The sequence below is a fragment of the Sciurus carolinensis genome, chromosome 13 (assembly GCF_902686445.1).
Source record: "Sciurus carolinensis chromosome 13, mSciCar1.2, whole genome shotgun sequence".
NCBI classification, from domain to species: Eukaryota; Metazoa; Chordata; class Mammalia; order Rodentia; family Sciuridae; genus Sciurus; species Sciurus carolinensis.
The window spans coordinates 36,918,341-36,928,411 of record NC_062225.1 but is presented as its reverse complement, the minus strand read 5'-3'; the positions used below and the strand labels follow the sequence as shown (position 1 = coordinate 36,928,411).

The following is a 10,071-nucleotide window of genomic DNA, read 5'->3' as shown; positions in this document are numbered from 1 at the left end:
AGGTTCCCAATTTCATAAACGCCTCACTTCAGCCTCAGGAGCACATCACTTCCACCAGGAGCTGATCTAAAAGTGGAATGAGAGAATGGAGGAGCGAGGGAAGGCTCTTTTGGAGGAGTTTCCTGACGAGGGCTTTTCCTTTGCTTTAGGAGCTGGTCGGCTCTGATTAGACTCTGGGATCTGCTGCCTCTGTGAGGGGAATGTTGAGGTGAAGCCCCTGCTCAGGGCCCGTGTTAGCCAGGAAGAGAGATGTCAGCAGTGACCTGCTTCATTTGCAGAGAGGCTCCAGCTGGTGCTGGGAATCCAGTGTGGTGGCAGTGTTGCTGGATGGCCCAGATATGTGACATCATCCATTGCTTTCCCTCCACACGGGGGCTTACTGACACACGAACCAGCAGGGAAGGCATCTCTCTGTCCTCTGAACTCAGCACTCAATCCCAACTTCTTTCTGACATCTTTTGCTTTTTAAACTGTCACTAATGTTTGTTTCTCTTTGCTTCCCTTCCTTTGAGACTCCCAAGTTAGGCCTGGGGCTGACACATCAGCCATTGTTAACTATTAATATATACATGGATGGGGGAAATAATTTCCTTTTCTGGGTCTTTTGAAATAATTTCTCTTCTGCTTTTGAGTGATTTTGACCCATAATTCTTTGTAGCCTGAGGAATTAAGGACAGAGAAGCCAGAGGCTGGGCAGTGTACAGAAGGACCATTTGCTGGCTAGGTGATGTCCTTTCAGATCCTTACACTGTCTTGGTGTGTCAGCAAGCTTCCCATTGCTGTAACAAATGCCTGAGACAGATCAACTTAAAAGGAGGAAAGACTTATTTGGCTCACAGTTTCAAAGGTTTTGGTCCATGACTGCTTGGCCTACTTGTTTTTAGGCTTGTGGTGAGACCGTACATCATGGCAGGCATTTGTGGTGGAGGAAACTGCTCCCCTCATGGCAGCTGGGAGGAAAACAGAGAGAGAAGAAGAGTGTAGGGTCCCAGGATCTCCCCCAAGGATGAAACCCCAATGATCTAACTTCCTTTCACTGGGTCCTTTTAAAGGGTCCACCTCCTCTCAGTGGTGTCATCTGCAGGGGACAACACATAAACCTTTGGGACATATTTAAGATCCAAACCATACTCTTCATTAATTTGAATAAGTCACCTTCCTCAGTTTTGTTTTGTTTTTTTTTTTTGCAGTGCTGGGGATTGCAAGGCAAGCATTCTGCCAACTGAGCTATATCCCCAGCCCTTCCTCAGTTTCTTTACCAGTAAAATGTGAGTTTAGAGATTAACACTTGCAGAATAACAGTAAAGGCTTCCCAAACAAAACCTGCTCCTCCATAAAAGGAAATGAAAACACTGAGAAAAAAATGGTCAGTATCAACTTTTACAGAGCTCTGGAAATGAAATAAAGACTTGAAACAAGCCCAGAAGTGTGTTTATGTAAGAAAACTAGAGATTAGTGACATTTAATGTGCTCCATTTTATCCTCTTTGTCCCAGATTCTTCCTAGCTTAGTCTTGAAAACCAACAGCCTTGAAACTCAGTAGCTATGACAACTGGTTGCTTAACAGTTATTGGAGGGGAGATAATGGGTTTGGAGTTCCCCTGAAGCTCCATCCTTAAAGAATCATCATTATTTTACCTATCTCATAGCTCCCTGAAAGTTTCATTCCAAGCTTATCTTCATTTGACTTGACTCAAAACTTATTCTGTGTATAGCCATATTCCTAGGGTGTTTGTTGAAAATAGTCAATGGCAGTTGTCATAGCTGCCCTTGACAGCAATAATTGTAGCTTACAACAGACTGACCAAAAAACTTAAAAGGAAAATGGATGTGAGATGTGCCATATGGGATCTTGAAAAGTTTTGACATATTCTTGGGAATCTCAAAGGCCAAGTGTAAGAGAAAGGCTGTGTAGACCTGAGAAGGTCCTAATCTGTCACCTCTGTCTGCACAGAAGAAAAACGAAGGCAGGGTTGTAAACTGCCTGCTGGAGCATTGAAGGCATGCCCCAAATTCATGCAGCCTCTCTTCAAAGGCTGGGAGACTTACTGGTTCAAGGTATTTAAGGAAATCTGAACAGTCGCTCTTCACTAAGCTAACTGAGCAGAGACTTCAGTGGCCACACCTATCAAGGAATCCTGACCTTACAGAATTAGTCCTGGAAAGTTACTAAACAAATAGCAACAACAGCAACATAACAATAACAACAGCAGATAGCAACAACAATGTACCCTAGGAAGAGGCGTTGGCTTCATCTAAGTTACCAGATTTGTGAACCTAGAGTTGTTCATATTCTTTTATTATCCTTTTACTCTTCCTGGGATCAGTAGTGATGACTCCTCTTTTACTTCCAGTATTAGCAATTTGTGGCTTCTCCCTTTCCCACTGTTTAGCCTGGCTAAAGGTTTATTAGTTATATTGATCTTTTTGAAGAACCAGTTTTTGATTTTGTTGATTTTCTATATTGATTTTATGGTTTCATTTTCATGATTACTGCTTTAATTTTTATTATTTCCTTTCTGCTTGATTTAGCCTTAAACTGCTCTTCTTTCTCTAGTTTTTGAAGGTGAAACTGGAGTTTTGAAGTGAAACTTGATTCACTACTTCTGCTGCCAGGTGGGGTCTTGTACAAGCCACAGGCCTCTGTGGTCAAGAAGTGTTGCAGTTCTTAATGGTGGGCCATGCCCTCTAGTGTTGCAGCAGACCCCAGCAGTTCATTGTCAATTTCTTCTTATTTCAGGGTTCTTGTCTCATGAATTTGAAGAATGAATGCCACGGACCAGGATGAGTGATTGTAATGAAGAATTTTTTGAAGAACAGGAGCAGCAACCTTGCAGTGCACTAGGGGACAAGGGGACCCAATAGCAGGTGTTCTCTGCTGAGGTGTGCTAGTTTAGGAGTTTGTATAGCACTTGACTCACTGATATTGGTCCAAACTTTTGTTAATTAGGGCTTGGAAACATACTAAGGCTATTGGTCAATTCTTGAACCCCAACTTTCATTCAAGTTTGCCCACTTCCATTTTCTTGTGGCAGGTCAGGAAGTGGGAGGTTAAGGTCCTGGGATGGGGCTGCAGCACTGCACACAGTGTTCTGCAGCAGGCATCCCCACTGTGTGCAGGCCATGATGCTGCTGGGGTCAGCATGCCTTGGCTCACCTTGGTTCTGGCTCTACACCTCTGCCCTGCCTATACCGAATCCATGCCACCACTGTACTGCTCCACGCTCCACTGCCACTTCTCAGCAGAGACCAGTAGGCTGACTGGGTGCAGCTGGCTGCAGCTGGGTAGCTCTGTCAAAGGTACAAGCTCAGGGCTGGGGTTGTGGCTCAGTGGTAGAGTTCTTGCCTAGCATGTGTGAGGCACTGGGTTCAATTCTCAGGACCCATAAAAATAAATAAATACAATAAAAAGGTCCATCAACAACTAAAAAGTATTTTTTAAAAAAGACACAAGTTCAGATTATTGATTTTAATCTTTCTTTTCTAATATATACATGTTGTGTGAATTTCCCTCTAAACATTGTTCTTACAGCATCCTGCAAATTTTGATGTTTTATTTTCACTTTCACTTAGTTTGATCCTCTCTTAAATTTCTCTGGAAACTTCTTTGAATCTTGTTCTATTTAAAAATATACTGTTCAATCTTTATGTATTTTGGGGTTTGGGGAATACCTTTGTGTTATCAATTTCTAGTTTAATTCAGTTGTCCAAGAACTTACATTGTATGACTTCTATTCTTTTAAAACTGCTGAGGCATGTTTTTTGACCCATAATGTAGTCTATCTTGGTGACTATTCCACATGAAAGGGTGTTTTCTTACATTGTTGGATGAAGTATTTTATAAATGTCAGATCCATTTGGTTGATAATGCTTTTCAGTTCAATCATATTTCATATCTGAACTTTTTTTTAATATTGAAAAGAAAAGCTTTTATTGGGGGGAAAAAAAGTTGGTTCATTTATTTATTTCTCAGTAACAGGTATCATGGTGGGAAAGAACGAAGTGGGTATTGGGAATCAAATCCCTTTGGGGAGAGGCTCAAGCTTCTCAGAATCGTGTCCCTCCCCACTTTGGGCACTTGGGAGTCGGGGTGGGGAGTAAAGACAGAGGCAGGGCATGATTGATAAAGCTAACAAACAGACAAAGGCACTGGGAGGTGGTAGGTTATATCTTGGGCCTGTGGGAGGGAAGGGTGCGGGCCTGGCCCTAGATAAGGCCAGTGGCTACATGGCATCCCGACCTGGCCTCAGTCCTTTCCTTTCCCTTTCTTGGCTTTGGCCTTGACTTTGGTCTTGGGAGTAAAGGGCTTGGTCACGCGGATGGTCTCCTGGCACTGGACATTGTACCCGACCTTCTTCCAGGTGCCTTGGCGGGTTTTGGTGCCTGTGCCCCCAACCCACGCCCCCCAGATCTCAAACTTGTATTTGCAGTCGGCTCCAAACTCCTCCTTCCAGTTGGAAGGCACCCTGCCCCGGATGCGCGGAGTCTGGGTCCCGTAGGTGCCCTCGAGGAAACCCACACCGTAGTCCTTGCTGCTGGGGGTGCAGGGTCCCCAGGTCCACTGCGCACTCGCTCCCTGGGACGCCCTTCTTATCTTTCTTTCTGGCCACCGCGGAGGTGAGAGCCAGCAGCGCGAGGAGGAAGAGGAGGAGAAAGTCTCGGTGCTGCATCTCCCTGGCTGCCTGCACTGCTTCTTTCCCTCCCACGCCGGGTCATCATAGCTGATTTTTCAAGAATCTTTATCACGTCTGAGTCTGATGCTTACTTTGTTTATTTAGACTGTTTTTCTTTTTTTTAAGCATATATTTTAAATTTTTACCAAAAGCTGGACATTAATCTGGCAATGAGAACTGCAGTGAATACTGTCATGTGCTGCATGACAACGTTTCTGTCAGTGATAGTGGATATTTGTGTCCTCCAAAAGCTCATATGTGAGACAATGCAAGAACATTCAGAGATGAAATGATTGGGTTATGAGAGCATTAACCCAATCAGTGAATTAATCCCCTGATGGGATTAACTGAATGGTAACTGAAGGTGAATGGGGTGTGCCTGGAGTAGGTGGTTCATTGGGGGTGTGCCTTTGGGGTATGTATTTTGTATCTGGCAAGTGGAGTGTCTCTCTCTCTCTCTCTCTCTCTCTCTCTCTCCTTTCTGATCATCATGTGAGCCACTTCCCTCTGTCTGCCATGGAGCGAAGATGTCTGCTTCCTCCCTTTCTGCCATGATGTCCTGCTTCACCTTGAGCCCCAAGGAATGGAGCCAGCTGTCTCTGAACTGAGACCTCTGAAACTGTGAGCCTCCAAATAAACTTTTCTCCTCTAAATTTATTTTTATCAGGTCTTTTAGTCACAACAGAAAAAAAGCTGACTAAAACATGTAGACTATGTATACAATGGTGGACCAATTAGATTGTATCATCTAGTGACATCATAGATATCTTAGTTTGTCTAAGTACTCTATATTCTCACATAGAGTAAAAATCACTGAATTTTATGCTTTAAAAGACCAAATCTTACTCTATGTAATTATTTGAATTAAAATGTTATAAAAAATGAGGGGTTTGGCTCCTATGTCTTGTTCATTGAAAAGTTCTGCCACAAAATAAATTGCTATTTCTGCCTTCTACGGTGCCCCTCAAGTCTGTGTGAATGAGTTCCCTCTTCTGTAAATCTCAGGTTCCATATTTGGATTCTTACACTATGCCCAATTCCATCCTGTCTCAATAAATGACTTTTTCCAACAAAGCTGTTAGCTAGGGTCTTGCCTTCTAAGTACCTGACAGTGGTGTAGGCTCCAGATGCCCTGTCTAGTTCCCTGGTGTGAACATTAGGAGGCAGCTTTGTCCTAAGTACTGATCAGGGATCGCAGAGATGAAGGTGCCTGGACACTGGAGCCCAGTGGGCTTTGCCTTCTGCTTTTGCTAGATCAGTTGATCTCCTAAGAGCTTCCCCTACATCCAGTGCTATGTTAATTGGGTGCTTGATGGAGGGTTAAGGTAGATGTGGGTTCTGGGCAGGTGGGAGGCTGCACAGCATAGTTTGATCTGGGTAGTTTAGAGGGTGGGCCTTTGGGATAGGGTTTGTGCAGGGGCAGATGGCATGAGTAACACTGGAACACCTGGCCTTGCCTGATTCTAAGGGCATAATTTATGATGCTGATGTATCCCTGGATAGAGCTCTCACAGCCCCTGGACTCCCAGATGTCAGGAGGGACCAGGATGGTTCTTTCTGGAATGATTATTTTCCTGTGACTGCTTTCTCCCTGTGCCTTCTGAGGTGGGGTTGATTAGGTGGGGTTGCTGACACCCTTACTCCTAGCATTTTAAAATTTAAAAAGCTGGATTTGGGATATAGCACTTTACTAGAATGCTTGAGACCCTGGGTTCAATCCCAGCAATGCCAAGGAAAAAGAAAAAGTCATATGGCTAAGAAAATACTTAATTGCAAAATGAGGATAACCAAAAACTGAGTGTACTGGAGCTTTTATATCAAACAGTAGCTTTTGTCATGGGGATCTGCAGACAAAGTATGAAGATAAGAAATGGAGCTCATCTTTGGAAAAGTCAAAGGTGCTCAGTAGAAGCTATAATCCCTTGTTCCTGGTTGTAATTCTCTCATTCTCAAGTAAATAAATAACCGACTATGAGTGTTTAAAGCCAAGATTTTTTTATTTTCTTACTTAGGTGTTGATCTTAAATCAGCTCAGGCTGACTTTTGGGCTCCTGGTTTGCCAGGGTTACCTTGTGAGTGGTGATAGCCTCCCCCCACTCCCTGGTTTGCTTTTGGTTAGAGTTGCTCTAGGCTGCAGGGAGAAGGAGGTTGGGAGCTAATGGTTTTACTAAAAAGACCATTGGAGTGGGGACTCTTGCTCCTTTCAAGGGAAGGCCTGGAGTGAGGGGTGTCCTGGGGTACAGTGGTTGCCAAGAAACATGTGGAGCCAGACACTCCTTTTATGCATAGAGATTTCCATAAGTGAAACCAGGAACCAAGGCCTCTGTGTTCCCTCTGGTTGACCTTGTTGTTACTTTTGGTGGTGTTGTAGGCTCCTGAGATCCCTGATTGTGGCTCCTAAAACTACAATAGTTCCTGTTCTATGCAGAAACCTCTAAGAGGGGAATTTCTCAGACTAGGTGGCTTTTGCTTTTTCTGGAAAGTGATGATTGGGTAGTGATCACTCATTTGGTCTCACCAGCCTGCTTGCTTCCCCAGAACCACATTTGCATTTCTTCCATAGATGGGAACACCCTCATATTCCCCAGACCAGTCCCCGTCCTTTAGAATCCTGCTCAAATGTCACCTCCTCTGGGCAGTCTTACCAGATTGGGGGTTTGATATCCAGGTTCTGTCTCTCCTTTGCTGTGTGACTCCAGGAAAACTCTCCCCATTATGCTGATCTTCAGTGACCTCATCTTATCCTGCCCTGCCTGCCTTGCAGGGCTTTCATGAGGCCCAATTACTGAAACTCTCTGAAACTGTACTGTGCTGGAGAGACGGGAAGGGGGTGGGCAGGGTGATTTATTTGTTCTGGAGTGTGTGGTTGAGGACTATGTTGGATGGTCCTGAGAGCTACAGCATTTCTGCTTGTTTTTCTCACCGCAGGCCATTTTATGGATAATAACATAGTGCTGGATGTGTTGCATGGTAAAGGCTATGAGGTAGAACATGCCCTGGCTGAATGACCCATCAACAAGTAACCTTCCTGTGGTTTTATCTGGGTAGGGAGCAGCAAGGGGACTGAGACCCCCATAGGACTGCCTGGGTACCATGGTAGCTTTTATATTCAGGGGCTCCAGCATGGCCATTTCCTCGGGGCCCAGAAGAATGGCCATTTGGTGGACATTAGATGACTGATGGACATCAGATGTAGGTGGCTGGGTGGGCACTTGGGACTGCTGAGGGCACTCTATACTCTTTTCCGGCAGCATTTAGGAGGGAAGGGAAGGAGGAGGAAAGGTTGCCCAGGGTCCTGGGATCCTCAGGGATTAATGCACTTTCCACTTCCCACTTTCACTAGGCACTTGACTTCTTCCAGTAAAGCCTCCCTGGGGTTTGTTTTTCTCCATTCCTATGTCTGTAGCCCATTCCAGGCATTTCTCCCTCTGGTTCATTCTTTGTCATTCTTGAGACTAATCTTTCAAGTATCCTATACTCAAAACCTTCCAAGATTTCTTTTTCTCTTTCGGAGTATAGTTTCTTCATGCTGAGGTCTCAGCATTCAGACCTCCCCGTTTCTATTATGAATACACTGCTTTCATCAGAAAACCATCCATTCCTGCTACCTTACCACCTTTATTAATGCTGCTTCCCCTAACTGAGGTGCCCTCCTCTCCTGCCCATGATTGGGAAATCTGCCCCTCCTGGAGTCACCTCTGCTGGCTGCCCAGCCTCTCTCCTTCCTGGTCTTTTTCAGCTCTTGAGTGAGAGCCTCGCCCTAAATGGTTCTCTACCTGTGGCAAGGAGACTGTGGGTCTCCCTTCATCTATTGAACTGTGTCTTCCAGGAAAGCTGGGGTACTGACTGAACTGGGACTGGACAGCTGTCCCTGCGGGTGCTAGAGAGGACTTGCCTGGGTAGTGTATGTGTGGTGTGCATGTGTGTGGTTTGTGTAAGATGTATAGTGTGCGGTGCACATATGTGGTGTACATGTGCACGTGTGTCTGTGTGCACGTGTATGTTCTGTGTGTCGCTAGTTGTCCCCAGGCTCTCTAATTTTGCCTCCAACCCTGATACCAGCCCCTGGGGTGGGGGGGAAGAAAGTGAGAAAACAAAATTTTACATTATTTATTATTTATTTATTTTTTAGTTATACATGACAGCAGAATCCATTTTTTAATATATTTTTTGTTGTGGATGGACACAATACCTTTATATTATTTATTTTTTAATGTGGTGCTGAGGATCAAATCCAGGGCCTCACACATGCTAGGCAAACACTACCACTGAGCCACAACCCCAGGTCCAGAATCCATTTTGATATAATTATACAAGCATGGAATATATCTTATTCTAGATCCCATTTTCATGGATGTACATGATGGTGGGATTCACTGTGTTTCATATATGTACATGGGACAATTACATAAGATCTATTCCACTGTCTTTCCTTTTCCTACCCCTCCTCTGTTCCATTTCCCTCTAATCTACTGCACTTCTGTTCTCCTCACCCCCCTTATGGTGGGTTAACTTTCACATATCAGAGAAAATATTCAACCTTTCATTTTGGGGGATAGGCTTATTTCACTTAGCATGATAGTCTCTAGACCCATTCACTTGCTGACAAAAGTCATAAAGTCATTCTTCTTTATGGCTGAGTAATACTCCATTGTGTATATATACCACATATTTTCTTTATCCATTCATCTATTGAAGGGCACCTAGGTTGTTTTCATAGCTTAGCTATTGTGAATTAAGCTGCTATAAACATTGATGTTACTGTACCATACCGATTTTAAATCCTTTGGGTATATACTGAGGAGTGGGACAGCTAGGTCAAATGGTGGTTCCATTCCAAGTTTTCTGAGGAATTGCCATACTGCTTTCCAGAGGGGTTGTACTAATTTGTAGTCCACCCAGCAATGTATGAGTGTACATCTTCACCAACATTTATTGTTACTTGTATTCTTGATAATTGCCACTCTGAATGGAGTGAGATAAAGTGTCAGTGTAGTTTTAATTTGCATTTCTCTAAATGCTAGAGATGTTGAACATTTTTTCATATATTTGTTGATTACTTCTGTGAAGTGTGTGTTGCAGTAAAATGAAATTTAACTCCTATTTCTCATTCTACATAAAACTCTGCTCAAAGTGAATCAAGGACCAAAAACCCTGGACATATGAGAAGAAAAGGTAGGCCTAACACTGCAACATATTGGTTCAGGAACTGACTTCCTTAATAGGATTCCTAAATGCAAGAAGTAAAATCAAGAATCAATAAATGGGATGGCATCAAACTAAAAAGAAAAGCTTCTTTACAGCAAAGGAAATAATCAAGAGCATGAAAAGAGAGCCTACAGAATGGGAAAATATCTTGCTCCTGCCACCTGCTCCTCAAATAGAGCATTATTTCCAG

At 43.8% G+C, this 10,071-nt stretch overlaps 1 pseudogene; it reads right to left on the bottom strand.

The window, feature by feature from the left end:
* Positions 1-4,246: 4,246 nt before the first annotated feature.
* On the bottom strand, positions 4,247-4,670 carry LOC124962945 (midkine-like; annotated as a pseudogene).
* Positions 4,671-10,071: the final 5,401 nt, after the last annotated feature.